This window comes from Argopecten irradians, chromosome 4, assembly GCF_041381155.1.
Source record: "Argopecten irradians isolate NY chromosome 4, Ai_NY, whole genome shotgun sequence".
NCBI classification, from domain to species: Eukaryota; Metazoa; Mollusca; class Bivalvia; order Pectinida; family Pectinidae; genus Argopecten; species Argopecten irradians.
This window is the reverse complement of record NC_091137.1, coordinates 43,190,484-43,212,990: the sequence shown is the minus strand read 5'-3', so window position 1 is coordinate 43,212,990 and position 22,507 is coordinate 43,190,484. Positions and strand designations below refer to the sequence as shown.

At 39.6% G+C, this 22,507-nt stretch overlaps 1 protein-coding gene and 1 pseudogene across 6 annotated transcripts in view; both read right to left on the bottom strand.

The window, feature by feature from the left end:
• The window catches only part of LOC138321758 (synaptotagmin-1-like), a 176,165-nt gene that overhangs the window by 67,067 nt on the left and 86,591 nt on the right, over positions 1-22,507 (bottom strand). The gene's annotated exons all lie outside the window — the stretch shown is intronic.
• On the bottom strand, positions 17,502-20,499 carry LOC138322017 (uncharacterized; annotated as a pseudogene).

Below are 22,507 nucleotides of genomic sequence, written 5' to 3'. Positions count from 1 at the left end.
AAAGATACTGACCAGGAGCTTGGACTTTGTGTCACGAGTAAGGTGTATGATTTGATATTAAGGTACTGACCAGGAGCCTGGACTTCATAACACCGGTAATGTGACTGATTTGATATAAGGTACTGACCAGGAGCCTGGACTTAATGGCACCGGTAATGTTTATGTTTTGATATTAAGGTACTGACCAGGAACCTGGACTTAATGTCACCGGTAATGTGTATGATTTGATATTAAGGTACTGACCAGGAACCTGGATTTAATGCCAACGGTAATGTGTATGATTTGATATTAAAGGTACTGACCAGGAGCCTGGACTTCATAACACCGGTAATGTGACTGTTTTGATATTAAGGTACTGACCAGGAACCTGGACTTAATGTCACCGGTAATGTGTATGATTTGATATTAAGGTACTGACCAGGAACCTGGATTTAATGTCAACGGTAATGTGTATGATTTGATAAAAAGGTACTGACCAGGAGCCTGGACTTCAGACCACCGGTATTGTGTATGATGTGATATAATGGCACTGACCAGGAGCTTGGACTTTGTGTCACGAGTAAGGTGTATGATTTGATATTAAGGTACTGACCATGAGCCTGGACTTCATAACACCGGTAATGTGACTGATTTGATATAAGGTACTGACCAGGAGCCTGGACTTGTCACCGGAAATGTGTATCATTTCATATTAAGGTACTCACCAGGAGCCTGAACTTAATGTCACTGGTAATATGTATGATTTGATATTAAGGTACTGACCAGGAACCTGGACTTAATGTCACAGGAAATATGTATGATTTCATATTAAGGTACTGACCAGGAGCCTGGACTTTATGTCACCCGGAAATGTGTATCATTTCGTATTAGAGGTACTGACCAGGATCCTGGACTAGTCACTGGTAATGTGTATGATTTGATACATTGACAATGTGTATTTAGGTACTTGACCAGGAGACTAGATTTAATCACCGGGTAATGTGTATGGAACATTTGATAATAAGATATCTGAAAAAGGGATCCCAGGAACCTGGACTTAAATGTCACTGGTAATGTGTATGATTTGATATAAAGTAGTACATTGACCAGGAGCCTGGACTTTATGTTCAACCGAGTATATGTGTATGATTTTTGATATAAAGGTACTGACCAGGAACCTGGACTTTAATGTCACTGGTAATTGTGTATGATTTCATATAAAGGGTACTGACCAGGAGCCTGGACGTTTATGTCACCGATATTGTGTATCAATTTGATATTAAGGTACTGACCAGGAGCCTGGACTTTATGTCACTGGTAATGTATGTATGATTTGATATTAAGGTACTGACCCATGAAGCCTGGTATTAATGTCACCGGTAATGTGTATGATTGATGATATAAAGATACTGACCAGGAGCCTGGACGTAATGTTAACGGTAATGTGTATGAACCGGTTTGATATTAAGGTAACTGACCAGGAGCCTGGACTTAATGTCACCGGTAATGTGTATGATGTTGATATAATGGTACTGACCAGGAGCTTGGACTTTATGTCACGAGTAAGGTGTATGATTTGATATTAAGGTACTGACCAGGAGCCTGGACTTCATAACACCGGTAATGTGACTGATTTGATATAAGGTACTGACCAGGAGCCTGGACTTAATGTCACCGGTAATGTTTATGATTTTGATATTAAGGTACAGACCAGGAAGCCTGGACTTAATGTCACCGTAATGTGTATGATTTGATATTGAGGTACTGACCAAGGAGCCTGGACTTAATGTCAAACGGTAATGTGTATGATTTGATATTAAAGGTACTGACCAGGAGCGCTGGACTTAATGTCCACCGGTAAATGTGTTATGATGTGATATTATGGTACTGACCAGGAGCTTGGACTTTTATGTCACGAGTAAGGTGTATTGATTTGGAAATTAAGGTACTGACCAGGAGCCTGGACTTCATAACACCGGTAATGTGTGACTGATTGATATAAGGTACTTGACCAGGAGCCCTGGACTTAATGTCACCGGTAATGTAGTATCATTTCATAAATTAAGGTACTGGACCAGGAGACCTGGAACTTTAAAGTCACCGGTAATATGTTTGTATGATTTGATATTTAAGGTACTGACAGGAACCTGGACTTAAAAGTCACAGGAAATGTGTATGATTTCATAATAAGGTACTGACGCAGGAGCCTGGACTTCATGTCCACCGGTAATGTGTATGATTTGATATTAATGGTACTGACCAGAGAGCCTGGACTTGTCACCGGTAATGTGTATGATTTGATATTAAGGTACTGACCAGGAGCCTGGACTTTATGTCACCGGTAATGTGTATGATTTGATATAAAGGTACTGACCAGGAGCCTGGACTTAATGTCACCGGTAATGTGTATGATTTGATATTAAGGTACTGACCAGGATCCTGAACTTAATGTCACTGGTAATGTGTATGATTTGATATTAAGGTACTGACCAGGAACCTGGACTTAATGTCACCGGAAATGTGTATGATTTCATATTAAGGTACTGACCAGGAGCCTGGACGTTATGTCACCGGAAATGTGTATTATTTCATATTAAGGTACTGACCAGGAGCCTGGACGTTATGTCACCGGAAATGTGTATCATTTCATATTAAGGTACTGACCAGGAGCCTGGACTTTATGTCACCGGTAATGTGTATGATTTGATATTAAGGTACTGACCAGGAGCCTGGACTTAATGTCATCGGTAATGTGTATGATTTGATATTAAGTTACTGACCAGGAGACCTGAACTTTGTCACCGGTAATGTGTATGATTTGATATTAAGGTACTGACCAGGAGCCTGAACTTAAGTCACACGGTAATGTGTATGATTTGTATATATAAGGTACTGACCAGGAGCTGTGGACTTAATGTCACCGGCAATGTGTCAATGATGATTTTGATATTAAGGTACTGACCAGGAGCCTGGACGGACTTAATGTCACCGGTAATGTGTATGATTTGATATTAAGGTACTGACCAGGAGCCTGGACTTAAATGTCATTCGGTAAATGTGTATGATTTGATATTAAGGTACTGGACCAGGAGCCTGGACCTAGATGTCACCGGTAATGTGTATGATTTGATATTAAGGTACTGACCAGGAGCCTGGGAACTTAATGTCACCGGTAATGTGTATGATTTGATATTAATTTTGTATGACCAGGAGATTTAGTCTGGCAATGTACGTAATGTACTGACCAGTAATGTCATCAGGTAATGTGTTTGATTTGATATTTTTTTAAGGTACTGACCAGGAGTCTGCGAGACTTCATGTCACGGTAATGTGTATGATTTGATATAAAGGTACTGACGCAAGGAAGTCTGGACCTGTCACCGTTAATGTGTATGATTTGATATTAAAGGTACTGACCAGGAGCCTGGACTTTATGTCACCGGGTAGAATGTGTATGATTTGAATAATAAGGTACTGACCAGAAGCCTGGACTTCAATGACACCGGTAATGTGTATGATTTGATATTAAGGTACTGACCAGGAGGCCTGGATTAATGTCAGCGGGTAATGTGTATGATTTGATATTAAGGTACTGACCAGGAGACTTGAACTTCTGTCACCGGTAATGTAGTATGATTTGATATTATGGTACAGACCGGAGCCTGGGACTTTAATGTCATCGAGTAATGTGTATGATTTGATATAACAAGATACTGACCAGGGAGCCTGGCCTGTCACCGGTAATGTGTATGATTTGATATTAAGGTACTGACCAGGAGCCTGGACCTGGTAACTGTCACCGGTAATGTGTATGATTTGATATTAAGGTACTGACCAGGAGCCTGAACTTATGGTCACCGGTAAATGTGTATGATTTGATATTAAGGTACTGACCAGGAGCCTGGACTTAATGTCAACGGTAATGTGTATGATTTTTAATATTAAGGTACTGACCAGGAGCCCTGGGACTTCTGTCACCGGTAATGTGTATGATTTGATTATTAAGTTACTGACTGACCAGGAGTCCTGGACATTATGTCACGAGTAAGTGTGTATGATTTGATATTAAGGTACTGACCAGGAGCCTGGACTTTATGTCATCGTAAATGTAAAGTGATGATTTGATATAAAGGTAACTGACCAGGAGCCTCTGGACTTGTCACCGGTAATGTGTATGATTTGATATTAAGGTACTGACCAGGAGCCTGGACTTAATGTCACCGGGTAATGTGTATATGAATTTGATATTAAGGTACTGACCAGGAGACTGGACTTAATGTCACTTGGTAATGTGTATGATTTGATATTAAAGGTACTGACCAGGAGTCTGGACTTTATGTCACCGTAATGTGTGTTATAATTTGATATTAGGGGTACTGACCAGGATCCTGGACTTTATGTACACCGGTAATGTGTATATGATTTGATATATAAGGTACTGACCAGGAGCCTGGACTTAATGTCACCGGTAATGTTGTATGATTTGATGTTAAGGTACTGACCAGGTGCCTGGACTTTCACCGGTAATGTGTAATGATTTGATATTAATGGTACTGACCCAGGAGCCTGGACGTTTCAGTCACCGGTAATGTGTTGTAATGATTTGATATTAAGGTACTGACCAGGAGCCATGGGACTTTATTTCACTGGTAATGTGTATGATTTGATATTAAGGTACTGACCAGGAGCCTGTCCACTTAATGTCACCGGAAATGTGTACTGATTTGATTATTAAGGTACCTGACCAGGGAGCCTGGACTTTAGTCACCGGTAATGTGTATGATTTGATATTAAGGTACTGACCAGGAGCCTGGACTTTATGTGTCACCGGTAATGTGTATGATTTGATATTGATATAAGGTACTGACCATGAGTCTGGACTGTCAACCGGTAATGTGTCTGTATGATTTGATATTAAGGTACGTGACCAGGAGTCCTGAACTTTAATGTCCTCCGGTAATGTGTAAATAATTTTTATATTTAGATTACTGACGACCAGGAACCTGGACTTAATGTCACCGGTAATGTGTATGATTTGATATTAAAGTACAGACCAGGAGCCTGGACTTAATGTCACTGGTAATGTGTATGATTTGATATTTAAGGTACTGACCAGGAGCCTGGACTTTATGTCACCGGTAAATGTGTATTGATTTGATATTAAGGTACTGACCAGGAGAGCTGGACAATGTCACCGGTAAATGTGTTTTGATATTACAGATATGGTGGTAAACGTGTATTTGACGAAGTACTAGACCAGGAGACTGTAACTTGTCATCGTTAATGTGAGTATGATTTGATATTAAGGTTACTGACCAGGAGCCTGAACTAAAGTCACCGGTAAATGTGTATGATTTGATATTAAGTATATTGACCAGGAGCCCTGAACTTAATGTCACTGGTAAATGCAATTTAATGATTTGATATAAAGGTACTGACCAGGAGCCTGGGACAATAATGTCATCGGAAAAGTGTATGATTTCGATATTAAGGTACTGACCAGGAGCCTGGACTTTATGATGTCCCCCGGTAATGTGTATGATATTGATATTAAGGGTACTGACCAGGAGTCTGGACTTTATGTCACCGGTAATGTGTATGATTTGATATTAATGTACTGACCAGGAAAACCTGGACGTTTTATGTCACCGGTAATGTGTGATATGATTTGATATTAAGGTACTGACCATGGAACCTGGACTTGTATGTCACCGGTAATGTGTATAGATTTGATATTAAGGTACTGACCAGGAGCCTGGACTTTGTCATGTCGCGATTAATGTGTATAATTTGATATTAAGGTACTGACCAGGAGTCTGAACCTGTCACCGGTAATGTGTATGAATTGATATTTAAGGTACTGACCAGGAGTCTGAACCTGTCACCGGTAATGTGTATGATTTGATATTAAGGTACTGACCAGGAGTGCTGGACTTGTCGTCACGGGTAATTTGATAATTAAGGTATAAACCTGTCACCACGGTAATGTGTTTGATATTAAGGAGATATTGACCAGGGTAGCCTGGATTTAATGTCACCGGTAATGATAGTATGATTTGATATTAAGGTACTGACCAGGAGCCTGGACCTATGTCATCGGTAATGTGTATGAATTTGATATTAAGGTACTGACCAGGAGTCTGGACCTTGTCAACCGGTAATGTGTATGATTTGGTATTTAAAGTGTACTGACCAGGAGTCTGGACTTAATGTCACCAGGGTAATGTTGCAATAATTTGATATTAAGGTACTGACCAGGAGCCTGGACTTTTGAATGTCACCGAGTAATGTGTATGTGCATTTGATATAAAGTACTGCTACCAGGATCCTGGACTTAATGTCACCGGAAATTGTGTATGATTTGATATTAAAGGTACTGACCAGGAAGCCTGGTATTTAATGTCACCGAGTAATGTGTATGATGGTTGATATAAAAGGTACTGACCAGGAGCCTGGACTTCAGACCACCGGTAATGTGTATGATGTGATATAATGGTACTGACCAGGAGCTTGGACTTTATGTCACGAGTAAGGTGTATGATTTGATATTAAGGGTACCTGACCAGGAGCCTGGACTTAATAACACCGGTAATGTGACTGATTTGTGATATTAAGGTTACGTGACCAGGAGAACCTGGACTTAATGTGTTCACACGGTAATGTGTATTATTTGATATTAAGGTACTGACCAGGAGCACTGGATTTTAAGTGTCACCGGTAATGTGTATGATTATGATATTAAGGTACTGACCAGGAAGCTGGACTTAATATGTCACGGTAATGTGAGTATGATTTCGATATTAAGGTACTGACCAGGAGCCTGGACTTCAATGTCACCGGTAATGTGTGACTTGATACATTTTGATATTTAGGTTAGCTGACCAGGAGCCTGGATTTAATGTCACCGATAATGTGTATGAATTTGATATTAAGGTACTGACCAGGAACCTGGACTTTAATGTCACTGGTTAATGTGTATGATTTGATATTAAGGTACTGACCAGGAGCCTGGACTTCCATGTCACCGGAAAGTAATGGTGTATGATTTGATATGTAATGGTACTATTGACCAGGAGCTCTGGGACTTAGTGTCAATGGTTAATTGTGAAGTGATTTGATATTAAGGTACTGACCAGGAGCCTTGGACTTTGTCATGCGGTAATGTGTTTATAATTTGATATTTAGTTACTGGACCAGGAGCCTGGGACTTGTCACTGGTAATGTGTGAGTGATTTGATATTAAGGTACTGACCAGGAGTCTGAACCTGTCACCGGTAATGTGTATGATTTGATATTAAGGTACTGACCAGAAGTCTGGACCTGCGTCACAGGTAAATGTGTATGATTTGATATTAAGAATATTGACCAGGAGCCTGGACTTTATGTCCATCGGTAAATGTGTATGATTTGATATACGTGTACTGACCAGGATGTCTGGACTTATTGTCACCGGTAATGTGTATGATTTGGATTGTGTATTTAGGTACGTGACCAGGAGACCTGAACTTAATCAGCCGGTAATGTGTATGATTTGATATTAAGGTACTGACCAGGAGCCTGGACTGAACTCGTCACCCGGTAATGTGTATGATTTGATATTAAGTGTACTGACCAGGAGCCTGAACTTTATCGTAATACGTGTAATGTGTATGATTTGATATTAAGGTACTGACAAGGAGCCTGCGACTTGTCACATCGGTAATGTGACTATGATTTGATATTAAGGTACTGACCCAGGAGTCTGATACCTGTCACTTCGGTAAATGTGTATGATTTGACTATTTTTTAGGTTCTGACCAGGAGCCTGGACTTTTATGTCACCGGTAATGTGTATGATTTGATATTAAGGGTACTGACCAGGATCCTGGACTTAATGTCTAACCGGTAATGTGTATGATTTGGATATAAACTGTACTGTAGGTACAGGACCAGGGACTTAATGTCACCACCGGCTAATGTGTATGATTTGAAATTCAAGGTACTGACCAGGAGCCTGGACTTTAATGTCCACTCGTGTAATGTGTATGATTTGATATTTAAGGTACTGACCAGTTTAGCCTGGACTGTTAAGTCCACCGGTAATGTGTATGATTTGAACATTGTGGTATTAAGGTTACTGACCAGGAGCCTGGACTTTGTCACCGGTAATGTGTATGATTTGATATTATGATATTGACACAGGAACCTGGAACTTAATGATCCTCCGGTAATGTGTATGATTTGATAATAAAGGTACTGACCGGTAACTTGGACTTAATGTCACCGGAGTAAGTGTGTATGATTTGATATTAAGGTACTGACCAGGAGCCTGGCTTCTTAATATCACCGGTTTTCAATGTGTATTATTTGATATTAAGTATACTGACCAGGAACCTGGAACGTTCTTGTCACCGGTAAAATGTGTATGATTTGATATTAAGGTACTGACCAGGAGTTCTGGGACTAAATGTCACCGGTAATGTGTATGATTTGATATTTAGATATTGGAACCAGGAGCCTAGACTTTTATGTCATCGGAAATGTATATGATTTTGATATATTACGGTACTGACCTGACCTGAACCTGTCAGGGTATGTGTCTGATTTGATATAAAGGTAAGACCAGAAATCTGGACTTGTCACTGATAATGTATATGACGCAGGAGTCTGTTACTGACCGGAAGCCTGTCATTTCCTGTACAAATGTGTATATGATTTGATATAAAGATATTGACCAGGAGCCCTGGACTTTATGTCATCTGGTAATGTGTATGATTTGATAAAAAGGTACTGACCAGGAGTCCTGGGACTTTAGGACACCGGAATGTGTTATGATTTGATATATAATGGTACTGAAACAGGAGTAGAACCATGGACTATGATTTTCACGGTAATGTAAGGTGATAAAGAATATTTGATATTAAGGTACTGACCAGGATCCTGGACTTCAGAACACGGTAATGTGTATGATTTGATATAATTACAGCCAAGGACTGACCAGTGATTTTCTGACTTTTCTCACGAGGTATAGCCAGTGTAATCCATGTTGATTATGAAGGCACTTGACCATGAGCCCTAGGGATATGCTATCATGCCCCAACTGACTGTTAATGTTTCTGGATTTGATAATAAGGTACTGACAGGAACCTGGACTTTATGTCAACGGTAATGTGTATGATTTTGATATTAAGGTACTGACCAGGAGGCCTGGACTTAAGTCACCGATAATGTGTATGATGTGATATTATGGTTCCTGACCAGGAGCTTGGACTTTATTGTCACGAGTAAGGTGTATGATTTGATATTAAGGTATCTGACCAGGAGCCTGGACTTTTCATAACACGGTAATGTGGACGTGATTATTGATATAAAAGGTACTGACCAGGAGCCTGGACTTAATGTCAATCGGTAATGTGTATGATTTTGATATTAAGGTACTGACCAGGAATCCCCTAGACTCTAATGTCACCGGTAATGTGTATGATTTGATATTAAGGTATCTGACAAGTATACCTGGACTTAATGTCACCGGTAATGTGTCATGTATTTGATATTAAGGTACTGACAGGAGCCTGGATTCCAATGTACCACCGGTAATGTGTGATTGATTTGATATTAAGGTATGACCAGGAGCCTGGTACTTATGGCACTCGAGTACGGTGTATGAATTTGATATTAGATACTGACCAGGAGCCTGGGAATACTTCAGGACGTACACCGGTAATGTGTTTGATTTGATATAACGGTACTGACAAGGAGGCCTGGACTTTTATGTCACCGTGTAATGTGTATGATTTATAAATTAAGTGTTACTGACCAGGAGCCAGGAACTTACATGGCACCTGGTAATGTGTATGATTTGATATTAAGTGTACTGGACCCAGGAACCTGGACTTAATGTCTCCGGTAATGTGTATCCATTTTAGTTATTAAGGTACTGACCAGGAAACCTGGACTTTTGTTGTCACCGGTAATGTGTTATGGATTGATATTTGGATATTAAGGTACGACCATGGAGCCTTGGACTTGATAACAAACGGGTATATGTGTATGATTTGATATAAAGGTAGGTGACCAGGAGCCTGGAACTTAATGGCAACTGGGAATGTTTATGTGTTTTGATTTTCTCTCGGTACTAACCGAGGGAAACTGGACTTCATAGGCCACCGGAAATGTGTATAATTTGCTCTGTTATGTTGGTAATGGAACAGGAACATGGATGTTAATGTCTCGCACTGGTAATGTATATGATTGGATGTTATAGGTACTTGTCCAGGTGCCTTGGACCTCAGAGACCACGGTAAAAAGTGTTATAATGTGTTATTTAGTTTACTGAACAGGAGCCTTGGAACTTTATATCTACGAGTTAGGTATGTATGATGTGATGTTAAGGTAATGGACCAGTTTGCCTTGACCTGTCACTGGTAATGTGTATAAATTTGATATTTAGTTACCTGAACAGGTTGCCCTGTCTTGTCACTGTATAGTGTATGATTTGATATGTAATGTAAGGAACAAGTCTCCTGGACTAATGTCACCTCGGACAATGTGTATCATTGAGTCTTATTAAGGTATCTCACCAGTGAGACTGAACGTTAATGGTCATCTGGAAATATGGTATTCATTTGATATTACGGTAGGCATGACACAGGGACATGGACGTAGAATGTCATCCGGAATATGTTGTATCAATTTCATTATTAAGGTTTCTGACCAGGAGCATGGACTTTAAGTCACCGGATTTTGTGTTTGAATTTATACATTGAGTATTTTAGGTAATGGGGACCAGGAGGGACTAGATTTGTCACTCGGTAATTGTATTAGTGATTTGATATTTTTGTGGTAACTTAGGTACTGGACAGGAGAACAGATTTCTCATCGGTTATGTGTATGGATTTGATGTTAAGTTTAGGACCTAGTGTGTGCTGATCCTGTCATCTGGTAATGTATTAGTGATTTGATATTAACGGGTACTGACCCAGAGATCTGAAACCTGTCAGGCAGGTTACCGTGTATAATTTTGATATTAACGGTACTGTTATCGGCCAGGAGCTGAAACCTGTAACTGGTTTTGTATATGATTTGCTGTTATAAGATATTGACCACAGGAGCCTGGTCTTTTACCTGTTCGACCGGTAATGTGTATGTGATCTGCGCTCTTATTTAGATACTGACAAGGGAGGTCGGGACTTGCTCACCCGGTAATGTGTTATGGTTAGATATTATGATATTTTTTTGTTTTTTTGTTTTGAACCAGGATCCTGAACCTAATGTCCACTGGCAATTGTATAATATGATTTGTTAGTAAGGTAATGACCCAGAGTCTTGGTATACCTGTCACTGGGATATGTGTACTGATTTCATATAAAGGTACTGACCAGGTGCCTGTGACGTAATGTTAACGGTAATGGAGTATCATTGTTGCGAGTTATTAAAGGTACTGGTACCAGAGTGCTCATGGACTTTAAGACGCACTCGTTAATTGTGTTGTGACTTTATTACATTTGCTGTAGATTAGGTACTGACCAGGACCGATTAGATTTTATGTCATCGAGTAAGGTCATTATGATTTGATATTACGGTACTGGACCAGGATGTCTGAACTTCATATTACATCGGTTATGTGGATGATCTGATATTACGGTACTGGACCAGGAGTTCTGAACCTGTCAGCTCGGGCTATGTGTATGCCTGGATGTATTAGATGGTACAGACCAGAGTCTGAACTGTTCCGGTCATGATTATGATTTGATATTCTCTCGCTGCTCGCGGACCATGAATCATGGACTTAATGTCCTCGCGGTATGGTGTATGATTTTTTGATCCACCGGAATGTGTATGATTTGACTTAATGTACTTACCAGGAACATGGATTTAATGTGCTAGCGATAATGTGTATGATTTGGATATTTAAGGTGACTGACCAGGGAAGCTGGGATTAATGTCACCGGTCATGTGTTTTATTTGATATGTAAAGATACTTACCTGGAACCTGGACTTAGTGCTTAACGGTAACTGTGTAGGATTTGATATTAAAGTACTTACTCAGCGATCATGGACTTCAGATCCACGATAATGTGGATGATGTGTTATTAAGGTACTTACCAGGAACATGAGACTTAATTGTCACGGTAAATGTGTATATTTGATATTAATGTAATACCAGAACCTGGACTTAATGTCAGCAGATAATGTGTAGGATTTGATATTATAAGGTACGTACCAGGAACCTGGACTTAATGTCACCTGGTAATGTGTATGATTTGATATTTAAGGTTAAGCCTGGACATCCCATAATGTCAACAGTAAATTTGATATTAAGGAACTGATTCAGTCCGGTTTAATGTTATATTTGATATTAAGGTACTGACCAGGGATCTAGATGCCTCTGCTAATGTGTGTTTGATTTTAAGGTGACCATGGAACCCTTTGTCATCGGTCCTGTAATCGTGTATGATTTGATGATTTCCGATTACTACTGACCAGGAGTCTGATCTGCAGTCACGGTCTGTGATGATTTGCTATTAAGGTACTGACCACGGTTCAGGCAGCCTTGACCTGTGTATGATTTGATTAAGGTACTGACCAGGAGCCTGGACTTTAATGTCCCGGTAATGTGTATGATTTGAGAAGGTACTGACCAGGATCTTGCTCTGAATGAAGTTGGTCACACCAGGTGCGTGTGGTATGATTTGATTAAGGTACTGACCAGGAGCCTGGATTAGTCACCTTGGGTAATGACTTCACATGATTTCCAGATTTAAGGTCCTCGCCGAACTGGGTTCCTGCCAGTAGGGAATAAAGGGAGGGCTTGGCTTCCTCTCAACCAGTCCGTGAAGGAGTTTGCACGGTGGTGGACTCTCAAAGACAATGTTTTACAGGGGGTTCCGTTGTCCAAGCCAGCTCCCACCATGACCTTGTTCACGGACGCGTCCATGACAGGTTGGGGGGCTTACCTCGATGGCCATTGCCGGTCGGGGGAATGGTCTGGGGATCAGCTCTCCGAGCACATCAATGTGCTGGGAGATGAGGGCTGTTCTGTTGGCTTTGCAGGCTTTTCGAAAGATTCTGCATTCCAAGGTGGTTTGTGTGGCTACGGACAACTCTACAGTTGTCGCGTATCTGGAGAGACAGGGGGGGACAAGGTCCCACGTCCTTTGTGCCCTCGCTATCCGTGTTCTTCTTCTCTGTCAGGAAATGCAGTTGACTATTCTAGTCAAGCATCTTCCAGGCAGGTTGAATGTTCTGGCGGATACTCTCTCCAGGCGCCGCCAGCCGGGTTCTGACAGAATGGCAACTAAATCCCTCACATCTTCGAGGGCAGGAGGGCCATGTTCCATTTGTCAGTGTGGTGGGACGAGGCCTCTTATAGACTTTTCGCCACTTTCCCTGCCTGAACAATCAGCTGCCAACCTTGTCTCTCCGGTGCCCTCAGACCAATTGGGGCTTGGGCTGTGGAACTGCGCTATCTCACTGGAGTGGGCCGGGGGGATAATGCGAGGCTTATGCATTCCCTCACATTCAACTATGGTGGGCAGGGTTCTACAGAAGTTTCGGACGCATCATTGCTCCCTCCTTATGATAGCGCCCCTGTGCCCTGAGACAAGAAACCATGGTTTCCGGAGAGCTAGCTCATTGTCGTTTCTGGTGGATGTTCCTATGGTTCTTCCACCTCAGATCCAATCTCCTGCGCCAGCTCCTCGGTCACGTACGATGCATTCACCGTCCCACCGACGATCCTCCACCTTCACGCGTTGGAAGCTATCTCAGGAGGCCTCGCGCTCAGGCAGGCTTTCTTTTCTTCGGACGTGTCAGCCCGCATCGCCCGATCAATTAGGTTCTTCTCTTCTGCCGTCTACCAGTCACGCTGGGAAGATCTTCTGTGATTGGTGTATCGGCAGGAAGATTGATCGATCAAGGCTTCTGTCAGCTGATTGCAGATTTCCTTCTCTAGTTTATTTAGGGAACGGAAAATCTCGCCTTCTCTCCGGTACTATTGCGGGATACGCAACGGCTATTGCCAGTGTACTGTCTTTTCATGATAGGCGAGAGGTAGGTTCTTCCACCTCGTTGTCTGCTTTGGATTAGGGGCTTCAGTCACTGGACAGGCCTAGGGTACGGCAGTTAGTTCCTCACAGTGGAACCTAGCTCTTGTGTTAGAGTCACTGAAGGGGGCTCCTTATGAGCCTTTGGGGTCTGTCTCCCTAAAGTTTTTATTACTTTTGAAGACTGTCTTCCTGATTGCCCTTGCCTCAGGCCCCGTAGGTACGAGGAGTGATATCCATGCGTTTGTATGTCTGTTCACTCTTCGTGCCTTCTATTGGGCCAGAGATAGCTCTGCCCGTTACCCTTCTCACTGATCCTTGCCTTTTTGGCAACAGAATCAGGTTCCTGAGTTTTTTTTCGCCGATCCTCCATTAGGATTCCTTCCTTGACGAGTCTATCTGTTGAGTCTGAGGAGAATGATCTACGTCAGTTGCTGTGATTTTTAAACCTAGCCCGGGGGCGGGGGGGGGGGGGCGAGGGTGTCGAGGGGTGCAGGGGGGGGGGGGGGGGCGGGGGGCCGATTAGGTTTTACGAGAGAGGGGGGGTGCTTACTGATAAAGAGGTACCTCCGGGGGGGGGGGGCGAGGTACTCGATCTCGTCTATTCTTGCCCATTAACAGGGGTCAGCAGGATATCTCCTCCCAATCCATTTCCAGATGGATATGTCAGGTGATCAAGATTGCTTATGGAGCTATCTAATGATCTATCTCGGGCGAAATGACTAAGGTGGGAGGGCTCATGAGGTTAAAGAGCCCTTGCAGCTTCTTTGGCTCTCCTAAATGGGTCCTCATTCCAGGACATCATGTCTGCTGCCTTTTGGACGCCGTGGTTCAGTCTACTTTCACTATGACTTTTTACCTCCGGTCCCTGTCCTCTCATTCTGAGGGACTGTTTTCCTTGGGTCCAGTTGTGGCGGCTCAGTCTGTGACTGTTCCTCCGCCATAGACATGGTATTTATTTTGGGTTTTTAACTGTATTGGGGGCAGGCATCACGATGGTACTCCTCTTTTCTCTGGGAGGTATTCCATTTTTTATCCCTTTCCTTCGGGGGGTTCCTGGATACCCCTTTTTATTCTCCCTACTGGGGCTTTGTCTCCTGGATTTGACGTTTGATTGGGCTTTGCCTGGCTTCGGACTCTCCACTACGGATATTATTAAGACGAATTCGCATACTAAAGTTATGGGTAACGTAGTACTGAAATTGAAATTGAGGTTTTTTCAATGTAAAACACCAATTTTCATGATGTTATACTTACCATAACTTTATGGAGTCCCACCCTTCTGTTTCCTCCCCTTTACTCCTCAGCCATTTTGCCCCTGTGGCTCCATAAAGGGTTTTTTTTGTGGATGGGGGGAGACCTTCCCCTTTACTCTATGTTACTCTCGTCGGAGTACGAGATGAGGTACGGTTAAGGGAGACGGGTTCATTCTCAAATTCTTTATGTTTGTTGGGGCGCTACAAAGATGGTGGTTTTCGTAGGTAGCTAGCGTATTTGCATACTAAAGTTATGGTAAGTATTACATCATGAAAAATTGGTTTTACATTGAAAAACCTCAAATTTTATTATAGAATTTTAACAGGCATACAAACCTTACAATCGAAAGCATACAACATGATATTTTATATTTACATGTATAAATTTTGATAGGAAGATTACGATGCCGTAAAAATATTTTTGCAGGAAAAAATCACTATACTGCCCGTAAGAATTGTGTTATAAAATTATATTGCAAGCAGTAAGAAACTGGACACAGACTATATTTACACTTTCTTTGATCTTTTTACCTATTATTATAGAATGTAGGCGTAGCGGGAACACACCCTCAGCGCCGCGACATGTGTCCGGCTCAGCGGGCATTACAAGAGATGGAATCCAGCTCAAATTTTCAAGTTTTTTTATTTTCCAAATTCAATACAGCATATAAGTTTATTAAATACATAAATACATAATACAATATTCATTGTTATGTTTCAAGATTGAGGAGGATAATTCCGATATACTTCATAACAAATTAAACAAATTGACTAATATATGAGTATGATATACTACTGCAGATTAATGAGAATTTTCCTTTTTTCTGTTGCCTGGATCAAATATTTCCCCAGCAAATTTAATTTCTTTACATTTTTAGATGAAAATGACATAATTAATTTATATACACTTTGCTTTTTACGTAACTCAGAATAAGCAGGATATAGTAATACAAAATGCATTTCATCTTCTACATCATTTTTGTCACAACAGTACAAAGTCTATCGCCTCTGGGAACGGCGTTATGACAGCCAGCTTCAATATGCAGAGAGAGGGCTTGCATGCAATATTTACGCACTATTTGTTTAGTTTTAGAATTCAAAGGCTTCTTTAAATAAAATTGAATTTCAAAGTTATCAACAAGATGTTTACAAGTTTCACATTTAGAAGACACATAAAATGCACAAATCAGTTTCTGAATAAGTATATCATGCAAGCGCTGTATATGTGTTATGAGAAAAAACACCCACAGCAAAGCGTGCACCATTGAAGAACATTATCACCACACAGCCACAGGAGCTGGTCTGTATCTGACGTTGGAAACGTCAAAGGGAGGATATTCCAACATACTAGTGCTTACGGATCACTTCACCCGGTATGCGCAAGTATCTCCTACTCGCAATCAGACTGCTCGTACCACAGCGGAAGTATTGTTCAATGGTGGTCACACACAAAGCTAAATGGTTTCCATTTGACCACATTACAGTTATATTTGTAAGTTGCAGTTCACGATAACCCAGACAACGCCAATATTTTTACGTACAGAGAAATGTCTATAGACTTGTTCTGGGTTCTATGACGTCATAAATAAAGGATCTTTTAATTCGTGACTATGTAATATGGAATTTATCAAACGAGTTCAATGCCACGAGCCTTTAGGCGAGTGGCAAATCAAATTATTTAACGAGTTTGATAAATTCCATATCACATAGCCACGAGTACAAGATCCTATTTATCACATAACTTTTATTAATAGATATATAAGCAAAACTTTAAATTTGGTCACTATATATAAAACAGTAGAAATCCGGCTCAAATGTGACGTTTCAGTCTACTGAAACAATCATCAGACGTCATACCAAAATGATGACGTCAAAAATCTGCATGTGACGTCATGATAGTGTTTTTACACATGTGTGTTACGATATTTTTTGACATGGGTTATGTCGTGGCTGGACGGGCCAGCTATGTGATAATTGGGAATATGTCACAACTTGATCGCTGTGATTCTTTGCCGTGGCTGAAAAGTTCAAATACTTGGCACTCTAATTGTTAATGCCCACGAAAAACAGCAGTCATTTGCAGAATTTCTATTTGGTAATTGTAGGAAAAAATCTGTCTTTTATATATAATCATCGTCGCCAATAGCATAAATTTCAACCACATATATGCATAGAATTTCGGATTAAGGAAAAAATCGGTAAAATGAGACTTATCACATTTACCGCACATGAGTTGCTGTGCCTATTTTTTGTTTCTTTTGATCACTACCTCTGTAAAGAAAATGTACGGTATGAAGTCAGAATGATTGTAGGTGTATGTTTGTAATCTGTCAAAGTATTGGGTGATGATTTGTTCTTTTTCCTTCTCGGACCTTGAATTTGACAATCCTCCGTATACAACATGATGCAACCATGGAAACACCATAGCAACCATCATCTGGGAATATTTCAGCTTGTCTGTGGTATCTGTTAAAACATTAAAATAAAATAATTATAATTGCAATGACTGAACACATCACATAGTTCATTTAACATCATCTTCATAATAAAATACGATAATCTGTTTGTCTTAGTAAATACAGAGTGTATAGTTTTATGGTGAACTGATTATTTTTCTCATTTTTTCTGCATTTAGTGCATATCCTGTCAAATTGCATGCTGTCAATACTTATCTGTACATTTGTGGTGACAAAAGCTGCTTATTTGCTTCTATTTTCATGATTGTTTTAAACATGTAATGTCGTATTTTCGTTAAATAGTACATGGTATATATGTTAAATGACAACTTACCATGCACTTATAATTCAAAATAATATACCTGGTATAACCAAATACCGCCATAGTCAAAATTGTTTTTGTCGTCTATGTCATATCTATAGTAAGGTATACACTTTAGGTGGTATCATACACTATTAGGTGGTAAGTTCATTTGTGTAATGTCATGTCATAATGAAAAAAAAAATCCATACTGTGCTATATTTGCTAAACTGGAGTATCTGTATGGTACACAATGAAGGTCTTTTATATTCTTATAAGTGTAACCCTGGTCAATACTGGCCGCAATATACCGCTCGGCTAGAGAGAATTTATCTCGATCGATTTAGCGTCAAACTAGTAATCCAGAGGTTCCGATTTAGATCCCTGGCAACGTCAGGAATCAGATTTATTGTAAATCATGCTCCCTGTTAAGTAAAACCTGTGTGGAATACAATAATGCATTGTTTGATTTAAAGTATCTGCATCTCGGTCTTTAAAAGCGTTTGTGTATTAAGCAGTTTAAATTTGTATTGTTATCTCTTGCAAGCTATTTTTAAATTACATTTTGTTGTATTTTCTGCATGTTTACAGTTTTGTATCTTGTTTTCTGTATTACTTTATCTCAATAGTAAAAATTATAACGATAACATTGTATTGTTCACAATGTGTTAAATACGTAATATAAATATTCCTGTAGTAAATATGTGTTTTGGAGTAATAACAAAAATATACCAACTATGCCGTTATTATAAAAGTATAAATTATAAAGTATATTATGAAGTAAAAAACCAAATCTTCCAAAATATGTCAATGATATGGTGCAAACACAAAGACCAGGTTTCTATAACTGCTTATTGTAGTCAATACTGATGAATTATTGGAATGTTTTTAGATTTACCTATAAAATAATCTTAATCTAATGAAGGTTGTTTTAGGTGTCCACTGTCACAAACCCTAAACTAGAATTTGAACTTTAAATGGCGATTGGTTGTAAAGCATAAACAATCCGGGCAGAACACATGTAGATTTGGTTTACCAGATCTTTGTCAATAACGTCTAACGTACGAGTATTGTAAATGCCGTGTGGTTAATTTAATAGACACCAATTCCAGTCCGAGTTTCTTTATATCCGGTAGTCCACTTGTAAATGGCTCCCTAAAAAATCATCTTCGTTTCTCCCATAAAACACATGGAAGTTAGTTGCCAGATATGCCAAATTCCTCCTATATTAATATAAAAATAGACAACTTACAGTAACATGATTTCAAAAAACCCATTTAAATTACGAAAAATAACCCCAGATATATTCCATTCACTTAATGTTACCCTGTACCAGCTCAGAAATTCCTCTAGCAATCTAAATTCTTACCTATTTCGCATTAAACATTCAAATCAAGGTCGAATCTGGATCATGATAAAACCAAAACAAATCTAGATTAGATTTGGGTCATCACATTAACAAAACTGGGTTAAATTGGAATTATCACATTTCACAAGACGTCAATGCCGGATCAAGTTACTGACAACAGTGTATGGACAAAAGAAATAGAATATCGTACAACGAATGTAAAATGAAGAAGCTTACAGTAAGGGTTGCAAGCAACACACATCCCCTACCGTCAATTAGATTTTCTAATCTATGCCAAGTTATTATTGTTTTAGGTTTTGTTGATCATTGTATGAAGTTGATTGAACATAAATTCTGTCTATGTGTGACACAAGTATTTCCGAAGCTAAAATTATGAAACAATCTATTTTTAGTAATAGAGACTCTTTGTTGTTGACCTTTGGACCTTAAGCTCTATTTCCTCATTGGCTTTCATTGTATGAAGTTTCATAAAATATCCAAATTATTATTTCTCAAGTTATGGTCAGTAACTTTTGAAACAAAATTTTGGAGTAGCGAAGTGACCTTTTGACTTCAAATTCAATCCCAAGCTATTTTTCAATATGCTGCCTTTGTTATGAAGTTTGATCAAAATAATGTACCTTTATTTTTCTCAAGTTATCTGCTAATATTTTTGAATCAATCTGATTTTCAGTAACAGTGACCTTTTTTTGACCTTCTAACCCTAAATTAAATCCCACGCTGGTTTTTTTTATTCAAATTCTAAACATTTTGTCAAAAAATCCGTCAAAGTTATCATACGGATAGCCAATCGGACGGACGGACGGACGGACGGACGGACAGACGGGAACAAACACTATAGTCCCTCCAGTTTTACCGGCAAGGAATAAAAAAGAATATTACAAACACATCAACCCAGTATCAATTTGCTCCAGAAAACGCATCATTAAGGAATTAGCATGATTTCCTAGAAGTTTTCTGTGACTTGTTTAAAATTATATATCCTATGAAGTGCACGCTGTTTTCGGGTGACTATTTTGCCGGTATGCTTCACCGACAATTGTACCCACCTGTGTGAGGATTCCTTCTGTGGTCTCATATCAGACACGATGTGGCCCAAAACAGAATTGCCCATGATAAAACACAGATGACATCTCACCATGACCATTTGAAGAAACAGTTAAAACGACGAGAGTCCCCCCTACAACATTAATTCATAAATATATGCAGGAGTTTAACATTCAAACAATTCTTGTATGGGATATGACAGGTATTATTAATAAACGGCAGGTGGCACTATTTTATAAACGACCTTAATTAAAGATCTTCTTTGGTGATACCAAAGGTTAAAATGTAATAAAATTATATAGTGGTGTGCTTGATTTTGAGCTTTTATGAACCAAAGATAGCTATTTGACGTAAGTTGTGAGTTTAACATTTAACAAATTATATATAATTATTGTATGGGATATGACGGGTATTATTAATAAACGGCAACTGGCACTATTTTATAAACAGCCTTAAAGGTGTACTTCTTGTAATTTTCACTGTAACGGTATGTCGTTTTAACATTTGACATTTGAATATGGACACGCTGATGGTTAAGCGCCCCAAAACCATATGTCTGTCTATAAAAGAGCCGAAATCTAGGGATCATATATTCCTTGTTTTGAATAAATCGCATTCAATCTCCGCCATATTCAGTACCTTCGGGTTTTGTCGGAATTCTGAATCGTATCACGTGACTGACGTCCACACGTCCTGCACGTGGTGATCCACGTAACTAGCGTAAGGGCACACGTGATTGTTAACGTTTTCCTTCTGGCTAATATGAGCAAATCGTGCTCGTTTATGTCCACAGAGCGAGTATTTGAAACATCTAATTCACACAATGCCGTTATTCAATATTGTGTGTATCAAAAAAAAATTGTAATGTGTGAGAGCATTAATTTTTTTTGTAGATAGAGTCTGCTTGAGGTCGACAACGTGTTTTGATTTACGAAAATCTGTTGACATTTCTCTTAGTTTCACAACTCTCGTGTTACTTCGAGATTGTCGCGACGATGTTTGGAAGAGTTCGGGATGATTCGGCATCTTTCGAGCCTAATTTTTTACGGGTTCACGTTAAAAAGATTATTTTTTTCACTTTTATAATTAAAAACTTCAGTGCTGCAACTTAATAAAAAGTGGTGTAAAGGTAGAAGAAAGTTTCCAAAAATATCGGACAGACGGAGAAAAAAATCAGCCCTGCAGGTAGGGTGTTAGAATTGATCCTGCTGCCCCTATTGCATGATCGTAAAAGGCGACTAAATTTAGGATCTTATTTTTTCTCTTCTTTCTTCCTATCTGACTTTATCTTTCCTAATGCCTCCCTTGGCACCGCCTCACTTTTGGCCTTGAGTTGAGCGTTCGCCCCTGTGAGGAAGGCTCTGGGTTCTGTCCCCTGGCCGAGACACACCAAAGTCTATATAAAAGTGGTAGTTTCTGCTCCTGCTTAGCGCTCAGCATTCAGGGAGTGGGACGACTGGGTTCGCCCGTTGTCAATATCTTGAGTTTTTTTTTTTTTAATATAAATTCAAGTTTAACCCACTGTTTGAAAGATAAACGTACAGTAATACATTGATGATCGCTGTGTTTCAAAATTTTTTTAAATGGGATCATTTTAAAACAGAACGTCTCATCTGGATTCCGACTCAAAATCGTAGACATTGACCTACTAACTTTGCGTCGATTTCCATCCAGCAAAATAGTCATGTTATCGATCAGACGATCACTTTAATACATTTTCTCTGTTCGCATCAAATAGAACTATTTGTACAGACTGAACGATAACGGTCGAAAGTAAACGAACATTTATGGAGCTTTATAAACCCGTTCAAGAATATATTTATTACCATATCAAGTTCTTGCATCTATTGCTTTATGCAAATGTTAAGATAATATCTTAGGTGAAAAATGTGTAAAATTCCGACAAACTTGTCGAATTAGCTATCCACTGGGTCTAGACAGTGCCCATAATTGTGGTTTAGTTGATGTTGTCTATTAAATGTTTTTTAAGTTTAAAAAGATTGTCATTTTAAATTGCACTTTAATGGAACTGATGCAATAAACTCAACTGAATGGATTACACTACCGTCGTGTCT